The following is a 12,807-nucleotide window of genomic DNA, read 5'->3' on the forward strand; positions in this document are numbered from 1 at the left end:
ATGAAAAAAACAAAATTTTCGGCAGTGCACATGTCTAATTTAAAGCACAAAGCAAAAATGACCACACAGTGGTTGAAGGAGAAAAAGGTGAATGTCCTTCCACGGCTTAGTTTGAGCTCAGACTTAAACCCCATTGAAAATATGTGGAATAACTTGAAGACTGTAGTCCACAAATGGTCACCATCAAATTTAACTGAACTTGAGCAGTTCTGCAAAGAAGAGTGGGCAAATATTGCAAAATCTAGATGTGCAACGTCTCTCAACAGACTTAGGGCTGTAATTAAAGCAAACGGTCGTTCAACAAAACTATTGGAGGCTAGTTGTTGACAAACAATGCACCTGCACCCCCAACGGTCAGTCACCAGCCCTGCACTTATCCCATCTAGCTAGGTCATGTGCAGCGCTTCCTCCGGGTGGCAGCTTCCCCTGCATCTCCTCCTCCTCAGCATCAGGGCAGCTTCTGCTGTGCATCTTCTCCCTCCTCCTCCTAGGCAGCCAATAGGATCGCTTCTACTCACGGCCAGTCGGGTGACGGGTCTCAGGAAGACAATCTGGAAGAGAATAGTGAATATTAATTCGCTATTGTCACACAACTGGATGGGCTCATGGCGCAGTGCTTTGTGTCCTGAGGCCTCCCTTTTTTAAAGCCAATTAGAGCCCCAAGCTCTAATGTGCTTCTAAAAAAAAAACATTGGAATAAATGCGTCCGGTACCCTGCATGTAGATTAGGGGCCAGGTGAATTAGGGGGGCGGCTCACTTGCGCCCCATATGGATGGGCCACCACTGAACAAAACACTGACACAAGGGGGTGATCCTTTTTCTAATTCAGTGAATAAAAAAACAATTCTGACATGTTGGTGTTAGATCTTTCACTTGGATGTTATAAGTTGCACTAAGTAAATACAGCTGGATAAAACAAAAACTGTGTCTGTCTTCAAAAAGACAAAAAAGCAACAAAATGTGTTTAATTTAAAGGGAGTTGATTCTTTTCTATAATCACTGTATATCAGTTACCTGCTGTTCATCCCCCAAGTTTGATTTTACTGCAATGACACATGGGGTTGATTTGCTAAAGGCAACTAGGTTATCTACTTTTAAAGAGAATTTTCCCACAGCTTAGTGAATGAGATGAAGCTCTGCTTACTTCCATCATCCAATCATGTGCAAGCTATAATATTTTCTTCTTCTAGGTGATTGGGTAAATGAACACTACAGCCTATTTGTCTTTAGTAAATCAACCCCATGGACTTCGATAACTAGGATGCCAGTAGCTTCTATTTCAGATCATATTTTAGACATATTGATCTTAGGGATGTGAGCTAGTTTGGCCTCTGAATTTTTAGTTTTAGCAAACATATTAGTAAACAAAAGCATAAAACTCAATTTTTTTCAATATACGGCATGGCATTTCATAAACTTAAATAGCCGTGGCAAACAGAATCCATTAACTCAGCAACAAAAGTACATTTTTAACAGAAGGTGACGAGGAATCTTGACAACATATTAGCCTAAGCAGATTGCTGCATTTCCTTAACCACAGATTTCTGCACCTGTCAGAAAATGTACTGTAATATAAATGTAATTCTTAGGTGGTATGTAAAACATAAATAATATCTTCCAAGTGTAATCATTAGCAAGGTACATAAATAGTAAATAGAATAGTGGAGTGAAATACTTTTTTTAAACATATATAAATTTAAATTTCTACCGTCCCATAATTAAACAAAATAACATTATCAAATTAAATAAGGGCACTCTAATGCCCTGTACACACGATCACTTTTTGTGATGAAAAAAAATGCCCTTTTTAACTACTTGCCGACCGCCCACCGTCGTTATACGTCCTCACTTTAGAGATGAATATCTCGGTAACGGCAGCAGCTGCTGCCACAATCGAGATATTCATCTCTTCTGTGGGCGGCCGCGTTAACGATAATGGCGGTCTCCGCGGCGGATTCGCCGTTATCGGTGGCGGTAGAGGGCCCCCCCTCCTGCCGCTCTCCCCTGCCCTCCGCCGCTTACCGTAGCCGTCGGTAGCGGCGGAGGAGATCGCGACCATCCGGCAGCTGAGCGGGGACGAGACTGAAGGAAAAATCTCCTTCGCCCGTCCCCATAGCTCCGCTGGGCGGAAGTGACGTCAAAACGTCAGTCCCGCCCAGCGTCTTAAAGAAACATTTTTTTTTTTTGTCATTTGAAAAAATGACATTTCCAAATTTTTTTTTTTTTTTTTTGACCCCAGATCTCATATTTAAGAGGACCTGTCATGCTTTTTTCTATTACAAGGGATGTTTACATTCCTTGTAATAGGAATAAAAGTGATAATTTTTTTTTTTTTCAGTGTTAAAAATTCTAAAATCAATAAAAATAAATGCGAAAAGCAAAAAAAAAAATTTTTAAAGCGCCCCGTCCCGACGAGCTCGCGCGTAGAAGCGAACGTATACGCGAGTAGCGCCGACATATGAAAACGGTATTCAAACCACACAAGTGAGGTATCGCCGCGATCGTTAGAGCGAGAGCATTAATTTTCGCCTTAGGCCTACTCTGTAACTCAAAAAATGCAACCTGTAGAATTTTTTAAACGTCCTATCAAGATTTTTAAGGGTAAAAGTTTGACGCCATGCCACGAGCGTGCGCAATTTTTAAGCGTGACATGTTGGGTATCATTTTACTCGGCGTAACATTATCTTTCACAATATATTAAAAAAATTGGGCCAAATTTATTGTTGTCTTATTTTTTCATTTAAAAAAGTGAATTTTTTCCAAAAAAAGTGCTCTTGTAAGACCTCTGCGCAAATACGGTGTGACAAAAAGTATTGCAATGACTTCCATTTTATTCTCTAGGGTGTTAGAAAAAAAAATATATAATGTTTGGGGGTTTTAAGTAATTTTCTAGCAAAAAAAATGGTTTTGTCTCGTAAACACCGACTCTGAAAAACAGGCCCGGGGCTAAAGTGGTTAAAATGTCATTGTGTGTGGGCAAAACATAATTTTTTGTCTTCTGAAAAACGACCAAAAATTTTTTCGAACATGCTTTTATTTTTTATGTCATTTTTTTAAATGTAATTTTTTGTGTCATAAAAAATTATCGTGTGTGGGCAAAAAAAGGAAAATTTATATGAAATACTTACCGTAATTTTCCTTTCCTGATGGACTCCATGGCAGCCTACGTGTGGGTTAATCCCGCCTCTCATACCTCATAGGACCCTACTCCCATAAAGCTTTGCTTCTCCCAATAGACTGTGTTCCGTAATATAGCCTACTCCAGCAAAGGGGAGGGAACTCCGGCTGCCATGGAGTCCATCAGGAAAGGAAAATTACGGTAAGTATTTCATATAAATTTTCCTTTTTCCTGACAGACTCCATGGCAGCCTACGTGTGGGAAATAACTAGCCATACACACCCGGGTGGGCAAATTGCTGGTTAAAGAAAAAGTTTTAATTGACATTGTCAACAGATAAAACATGTAAACCAAAATTAACCGACGATAAGGAAGCCGGTTCCACGCAGTAGTGCGTCATAAATGTATTCAGTGATGACCAAGAGGCCGCTCTGCAGATAACTTCCGGAGAGACGTGTCGGGCAGCCGCCCACGACGTAGCCATGCCCTGAGTAGAATGGGCGGTTACCGCTTCCGGTGGAGCCAAACCCTTCGCTTTATAAGCCCCTTGGATTGCCTGTACAATCCATGCTGCAATAGATCTAGGGGAAGCACGCATTCCCTTATTCTTTCCGTGAAATGAAATAAATAGATGATCGGATTGCCGAAAAGATGCTGTAGCTTCCAGATATTGTTTTAATACATTCCCAACATCCAAAGGATGAATTTCAGAGTCCTCAGAAGAACGAAAGATGGGAAGGACGATCTCTTGGTTCTCATGGAAGACTGATGTAACTTTAGGTTTGTGACCTAGCATAGGAATCAGGACTACCCGGTCCGGGAAGAACGTAAGAAAAGGTTCCTTACATCCCAATGAGCCAATTTCCGAAACCCTTTTCGCTGAAGTCATGGCCACTAGAAAGACCGTCTTGAGAGAAAGATCTTTGATTGGTTGTTGGTCTGAATTCTGTATGTTTGAGAAAAAATCCAGAACTAGCGGAAGGTCCCATTTGGAGAATCTTGGTTTTCTTAGAGGTCTCAGTCGGATAGCTCCTCTGAAAAACTGTCTGACGAGAGTGTGAGTGGCCCAGGATATCCCGGTGAATGCGGAGATAGCCGAGACTTGGACTCTTAGTGAGCTTACAGATAGAGGTAGCTCAAGACCCGTCTGAAGAAAACCCAGAATGTCCTGAATTCTGGGATTATCAGGAGAACCGTCCATAGAAGTGGTATAGTCAGAGAATTTTGACCATATCCTTTGGTAGATTATGTTAGTACTTGGTCTCCTAGCGTTCAATAGGGTGGAGATGGCTCCGCTTGGACAACCTAACGCTTCCAACCTTCCCCTTTCAAGAACCAGGCCATCAGATGTAGATGGGTTGGACAAGGATGAGGAGTTGATCCTTGTAGCAGGAGATCTGATCTGGATGGAAGAGGAACTGGATCCCGGAAGCTCAGCTGAAACAATAATGGGAACCACGGCCTGTTGGGCCAGTATGGGACTATTGCCACTATCTCGACTTCCTCCCACCTGAGTCTCGATAGAAACTTGAGGATGACTGGAATTGGAGGGAAGGCATAGGCTCTGCGAAACCTCCACTGATCCGTTAGAGCATCCACCCCGAAGGCCTGGGGACAGCGACATCTGGTGTAGTACTTCTCCAGCTTGAAATTGCATGGGGATGCAAACAGATCCACTTCTGGTGAAAAATCCAGTGACAGGATCCAACTGAAAATCTCGTTGTGGAGAGACCACTCGTTGTTGTCGAGGGATGTCCTCGACAGAAAATCCGCCTGTAGATTCTGAGATCCGGGGAGATATACCGCTGTCAAATCCTTCAAGTGTGTCTGCGCCCAAGACATAATTGGATTCACCTCCTTCAGTAGAGACAGACTGCGAGTACCACCCTGTCTCTTGATGTACGAGACTGCTGACGTATTGTCCATCCTTAGGAGGACTGAAGACCCCTTTATCAGGTGAAGAAAAGCTTGTAGGGAACAGAAGGCTGCGCGAAGTTCCAGCACATTGGACACGATTTTCTGGGACGGAAAGTCCCACTTCCCTTGGGCTACTTCCTTCAGGCAGAGAGCCCCCCAACCTGTGTTGCTGGCATCTGACGTGATCGTGATCCAAGATACAGGAGCTAGGGAATGGCAATTGAGGAGATTTTTCCTTAGTAGCCACCAGGAAAGACTTTCCCGCATGTGTGACGTTATCCGGATCAATTGGTTTTGTGATCTCGGGTCCCACTGTTGAAGAAACCCCTTCTGGAAGGGCCGCATCTTCCACTGTGCCCATCTCACCATCGGAGTTGTGGAGACCATGGTGCCTATAATGTTGAGGCATTGTGAGGCTTTCAGGAAAGGAGACTCAACGGAGCGCAACGGATCCTGTCGCGAACAACTGGGATTTTCTCCAGGGGCAAAGAGATGGTACTTAGAGATGTATTGAATTGGGCCCCGAGAAATATCAGTGATTGTGTTGGTACTAGGTGACTCTTCTCCTTGTTCAGTAGCCAGCCAAACTCGGTCAGAATCGATATGACCAGATCCCGGTGCGTCAATATTTGCTCCTTGTTTTGCGATAGCAGTAGTAGGTCGTCTAGGTAGTGGTGTAGACGAACGCCTCTGGTTCTGATCAGGGCTACAACAGCTATTAAGAGTTTTGAGAATACCCGTGGGGATGTTGTGAGTCCAAACGGGAGACAAACGAATTGGAGGTGAATATTGCCTACTGCGAACCGCAGATACTTCTGAAATTCCATTGCTATGGGCACATGAAAGTAAGCATCTTTCAGATCTATGGCCACAAGCCAGTCGCCTGGTTGAACTGCTTGCCGGATCGTGAGCAGCGATTCCATTTTGAACTTCTCTTTTTTGATAAAGGTGTTCAGATGTGTCAGGTCTATCACTGGTCTCCAGGAACCTGACTTTTTTTGGACCAGAAAAAGGGGTGAATACATCCCCTGGAACCTCTCGGCCGTTGGGACATGTATAGCGGCACCTTGAGCCACAAGAGAGCTCGTGTAGGACAGGAGGACTTGTCTTTTTTCTTCTGAGCATGGAATTGTTGTGTGAATGACTTGAAGAATAGGGGGTTCTGTAAAAATCCAAGAATGGCCTGTAGATATTGTTTTTACTGTCCAGAAATCTTTTATTGAGGCTGCCCAGACATGCTTGAACTGGAAGAGACGAGCCCCGACTCTTTCCGTCTGGGCCGGCTCTATATCAAAAGGACTTCGGAGCCTCACGTCCACCAGAAGAAGGGCTTTTTGCCGGCTTCTGACCAGAGGGTTGGTTTCTGCTCCAATTCCTCCTAAAATCACGTCCAGGTCTGTACCGACGGGCCTCCCTTGCCCGATCTTGATCTTGCCTGGGAAAGAATTTTTTCTGTCCATACGGACGACGATCCTGGGGAAGGAACCCTGACTTACCCCCCATGGCTCGGGTGATGGCATCATCTAGTTTGTTCCCAAACAGGGAAGAACCCAAAAAGGGTATCTTGCACCATGCCTGTTTAGAGGCAGGGTCAGCCATCCAAGGGCGTAGCCATAGGGCACGCTTGGCTGTGACAGAGGAAAGCATGACCCGAGACACTAGACGTATAAGGTCAAGGGAAGCTTCCCCTAGGAAGACTGAAGCCATCTTTAGTTCTTGGACTGGGATGCTTCCAGATATGTCTTCAGAGACACAAGATAACACAGTGTCCATTTCACCTGTCCAGGCCTCCATTGCTTTTGACAGGGCTGCCAGCGCTAGGGCTGGTTTACAGGCCATGCCCGCTGTAATATAAATTTGTTTTAAGTCAGTGTCTATTTTCCTCTCCAGACCATCCTTAAAGGAAACGGTGTCTTCCAAAGGGAGAGTGACGTGTTTCACCAGTCTCATCAAGGCCGCATCGACTAGAGGAGCTGACTCTAAATGTCTCACCTCTTCACTTTTGAATGGGTATAACTTCGCTATCTTGGATAGTAAAGAATTTTTCCTGTCTGAACCAGACCATTCTTCCATAATTACATCTCCTAGTTCACCAAGGAGGGGAAAGTTTGGGCGGTCTTTCTTAAGCTGGCTAAAGAACTTCCTTTGCTTGGAAGGTGCTTCTACTGGATCCTCCCATTTTAAAGCGTCCTTGACTGCTTTCACCAATGTTGGGACCAGGGAAAAATCAAAACCAGCAGCATAATGGACATTTTCCATTTCACTTTCTGAGGAAACACTTGGAGAGCGGTTGACTCTAGAGGGCCCCGCAACTTCAGGATCATCCTGTACCAGGACTGGGGATGGTTCAACAGGAGGAACAACCGCTTGGGCGGAAGTAGAGATGTTCAAGGATTCTTGGACCACTCTTCTGACCAGGGCTTCAACCTGCTGGTCCTCACCCCCTCTTTCCCTTATAGCACGGGAATAACATGGCTCACAGAGGGATTTTCCTTCTGGGACCTGAGCTCTACATCCCCAACAGGAATTCCTTTCAGAATGACTGGAGTGACGGTGAGAGTGGTGACCAGACGAGGATCTAGAACCTTCTCTATAATGCTTAGATGAAGATCTAGAGCTTCTAGAACTTGAATGATGTTTTTGTGATTGAACTTCATTATTATCTTCACGTGCTACAATTTGAGAAGTAGACCTAGAGGGACTGGAAACAAAAAAGACAAAATACATTTTTTTTTTTTTTTTTTAAAACCAAAACCCCATAGAAAACAGGCAGAGGGAAAATAATTCCATCCTACCTGCAGCGTAAGGTTTGGCCACAGGGGGGCGGTGACACATCCATGGCAGTGAGGATACAAACAGTACTAAGGAAAAACCAATAACAACAGTGCATCAGGCAAACAATAAATAACACTTAAGGAGACATAAGGCAGTCACTAGTACAGCCTCTTACCTAGACCAGAGACACACACACTTCAAATCAGACCGTCAGGATGTGCCACTGATTAGCTGTACCTGACAGCTATTTAAACTTGCCGCCCCTGTCAATGACGTCACCGCGCATAGCTGTGCGCCTGTGCGGTGAACCGGCGTCACCCTTTAGGCCTCGCGCGCATGCGCGATCGCGGCTGACTGAAACAGGAAGGCGCACACGCAACCAAGCCTCGTTCGCAAACGAGGCCCGCGCATGCGCAGACCCTCAGAAAGCGGCGAGGCTGAAACGCAATGCGTTCCAGCGGCCATGAGCAGACAGACAACAAACATAAACCGGCTGCCATTACAGTAAGTAAACGAATTCATACATTACCACCAGTGGAGACCCCATAATCCATCCTGGATACAATAGCCACCGCTGCACGCTCTGCAAGATCTGGGCCAGTAGATATGACCACCTGCTAATAGCCAGGATATATAGTCAGATAATTGCTTACCTGCCAGTGGCAGGTTAGTAAGCTTTCACAAAAAACGTCCGTCCCACTAATAGTTGAGACTTGTTGGACATTAGAGCCATACAAAAAACACTCCATGTGTAATAAAACCAGGACTATGGATCAGGGGATATCTTTTTCTGAAGTAACAAACTACTTTGGTCCTAGGAGGAGGACAAAAAAGGAACACAGTCTATTGGGAGAAGCAAAGCTTTATGGGAGTAGGGTCCTATGAGGTATGAGAGGCGGGATTAACCCACACGTAGGCTGCCATGGAGTCTGTCAGGAAATGACGTTTTAAACCCGCACATGCCCAGAAGCAAGTTTTGAGACGGGAGGTAAAACTACCATTCATAATGGAGTAAGCACATTCATCACGCTGTAACAGACAAAAAAGCACGAATCGTCTTTTACTAACAAGTAACCAGCTAAAAGCAGCCTCAAGGTGAATAGAACTTCCCCTTTAGAGTGCCGTCACTTTGTTCATCATTTTTCAAAAATGATGGTGTGTGGGCAACATAATTTTTAATGATGAAGTTGGAAAAATTACATTTTTTTTCATAATAAAAAATTACATTTTTTTTCATCACAAAAAGTGATTGTGTGTACAGGGCATAAGGCTGTACTCAAATTTGGAGTTTTGGGAACACGTGTAAAATTGTGCTGCGATTTTGTGTATTCACGTTCTTATGCCACACACACACACACATTGGTGAGCCCATTTATTCCAGTGGGCTGCCCTATACACGACAAACATGGCAAAGTAGCTTATGCACATTTTTGAGTGTTGAGCTTTGTTCACATTTTAACCGCTTGTTTTGCCACATTTCCATATTTTTTGCTGCTTTTGGGGTGCCATTAACGATGAATGGCAACATAAGGGCAACAGGTGTTTTTCAGGTGTTGTGTAAGCGCATGCGAAACTGAACAGTTTTACGCTTTCATAAAATTCTTTAGTGTGAATGCAGCCTTATGCCCTGTACACACGATCGGTTCGTCTGATGAAAACGAACCGATGGATTTTTTCATCAGATATCCGATGAAGCTGACTTTCATCAGTCTTGCCTACACACCATTGGTTAAAAATCTGATCGTGTTCAACGCAGTGACGTAAAACACAACGACGTGCTGAGAAAAATTAAGTTCAATGCTTCCGAGCATGCGTCGACTTGATTCTGAACATGCGTGGATTTTTTACCGATGGATTTCCCCACAGACGATCATTTTTTTCTATCGTTTTTTTAACCATAAGAAAAATGGGAAAAAAACTGATGGGGCCCACACACGATCAGTTCGTCCGATGAAAACGGTCCATCAGACGAACCGATTGCGTGTACAGGGCATTAGTGTCTCACTGAGACATACCAATTTAAAACAAATACAAACATTTTATTGATAAACTGTATTTAAATGATCAACAATAATATTTCATAAAAAGAGTATTAAAGAGTATTAAAGGGGTTGTAAAGGTACAATTTTTTCCCCCTAAATAGCTTCCTTTACCTTAGTGCAGTCCTCCTTCACTTACTTCATCCTTCGATTTTGCTTTTAATTGTCCTTATTTCTACTGAGAAATTCTCACTTCGTGTTCTGTCTGTAACTCCACACAGTAATGCAAGGCTTTCTCCCTGGTGTGGAGTGTCGTGCTTGCCCCCTCCCTTGGACTACAGGAGAGTCAGGATGCTCTCTACGTTGCAGATAGAGAAAGGAGCTGTGTGTTAGTGGGCGTCCTGACACTCCTGTAGTCCAAGGGAGGGGGCAAGCACGACCCTCCACACCAGGGAGAAAGCCTTGCAGGAAGCGAGGATTTCTCAAAAGAAATAAGGACATTTAAAAGCAAAATCGAAGGATGAGGTAAGTGAAGGAGGACTGCACTAAGGTAAAGGAAGCTATTTAGGAAAAAAAAATTGTAACTTTACAACCCCTTTAACCTAGTTCTGAAGTAGCATACATTTGGGCAAAATGCATCAACACAGATTTATAAATAGCTTTAGACGTTGTGTCTGACAATCTTTATCATTTATGATGGTCATAATACATAGAAAGTAACGTGAATCGGTCAAGGATAGGTGAAGCAAGGCACCACATCCAAAATTAATTGAAGAAAATAGAAAAATGAAATGAGAGGACTTTTTTAAGGTTCCTAAAACAATGAGAAACGATACCATGTATAGTAAAAGTAACACATTTTTATTTAATACATTTGTTTAAAAAGATATAACAATCTTTGGTTTAAAATTGCGTGATCAGACCAAAACATTAAAGAATGAAATATGACTACTGTACAAAAACGGGATTCTCGACATGTTTCGCTAGAATATATAGCTTCTTCAGGAGAATCGTAATTGTCGATGTACAGCATATTTAGTGCAATATGTAAAGAAATGCATAATTCAAAATATAATGATGGACTAAATGTCCCCAATCAAACATCTTAAAATAAAAAAAGAAAAGAAAACACATAAAATTGCACAGGATCGACTGGAACTGTTCTTACCTCAAAACTAATTTCAGGCAGTATGCAAACACACCAGGGCCAGCGGACCACCAATTATGAGGATATCAGTATATCATAAGAGAACCAAGGTACCCATATAAGAATCTAAAACATGTCAACGTATAGACTATAACATGCATCAATAGTTATCTATCAAAAGGCCAAAGTGACAAATCTCCTGAAAAAGCTATATATTCTAATGAAACATGTCGCAAATCACATTTTTGTACAGTGGTTATATTTCATTCTTTAACCACTTCCCGCCCGGCCTATGGCCGATTTACGTCCGGGAAGTGGTTATGAAATCCTGACAGGACGTTCTAGAACGTCCTGCAGGATTTCATGCCGCGCGCGCCCGTGGGGGCGCGCATCGCGGCGATCGGTGATGCGGGGTGTCAGTCTGACACCCTGCATCTCCGATCTCGGTAAAGAGCCTCCGGCGGAGACTCTTTACCACGTGATCAGCCGTGTCCAACCACGGCTGATCACGATGTAAACAGGAAGAGCCGCCGATGGCTCTTCCTCACTCGCGTCTGACAGACGCGAGTAGAGGATAGCCGATCGGCGGCTCTCCTGTCAGGGGGGGTTCGCGCTGATTGTTTATCAGCGCAGCCCCCCCTCGGATCGCCACACTGGACCACCAGGGATGCCCACCCTGGAGCACCAGGGTGGGCAAAAAAAAAAAAAAAGCCAAAAAAAAAAAAAAGTCTAAAAAAATAAATAAAATAAAAAACATAAAGAAAAAAGATGCCAGTCAGTGCCCACAAATGGGCACTGACTGGCAACAATCAGTGCTGCCACCCCAGTGTCCATCAGCGCCACCCCAGTGTCCATCAGCGCCACCCCAGTGTCCATCAGCGCCACCCCAGTGTCCATCAGTGCCACCCCACAGTGCCCATCCATGCCCAGTGCCCACCTAGCAGTGCCCATCTGTGCCACCCATAAGTATCCATCAGTGCCGCCCATGAGTGCCCATCTGTGCCGCCTATGAGTGCCCAGTGCCGCCTATGTGTGCCCATCAGTGCCGCCTATGTGTGCCCATCAGTGCCGCCTATGTGTGCCCATCAGTGCCGCCTATGTGTGCCCATCAGTGCCGCCTATGTGTGCCCATCAGTGCCGCCTATGTGTGCCCATCAGTGTCGCATACCAGCGCCGCCAATCAGTGCCACCTCATCTGTGCCCGTCAGTACTACCTCATCGATGTCCATCAGTGCCATCTCATCGGTGCCCATTAGTGCCACCATATCAGTGCCCGTAATTGAAAGAGAAAACTTATTTACAAAAAAATTAACAGAAAAAAATAAAAACGTAATTTTTTTTCCAAATTTTCAGCCTTTTTTTAGTTGTTGCGCAAAAAAAAAAAATCGCAGAGGTGATCAAATACCACCAAAAGAAAGCTCTATTTGTGGGGAAAAAAGGACGCCAATTTTGTTTGGGTACAGTGTAGCATGACCGCGCAATTGCCATTCAAAGTGCGACAGTGCTGAAAGCTGAAAATTGGCTTGGGCGGGAAGCTGCGTAAGTACCTGGTATGGAAGTGGTTAATGTTTTGGTCTGATCATGCAATTTTAAACCAGATTGTTATATCTTTTTTTAACAAATGTTTTAACCACTTAAGCCCCGGACCAATATGCAGCCTAAAGACCCAAGGTGTTTTTACAGTTCGGGACTGCGTCGCTTTAACAGACAATTGCGCGGTCGTGCGACGTGGCTCCCAAACAAAATTGGCGTCCTTTTTTCCCCACAAATAGAGCTTTCTTTTGGTGGTATTTGATCACATCTGCGGTTTTTAGTTTTTGCGCTATAAACAAAAATAGAGCGACAATTTTGAAAAAAAAGCAATATTTTT

The sequence above is a fragment of the Rana temporaria genome, chromosome 7, assembly GCF_905171775.1.
Source record: "Rana temporaria chromosome 7, aRanTem1.1, whole genome shotgun sequence".
Lineage (NCBI taxonomy): Eukaryota > Metazoa > Chordata > Amphibia > Anura > Ranidae > Rana > Rana temporaria.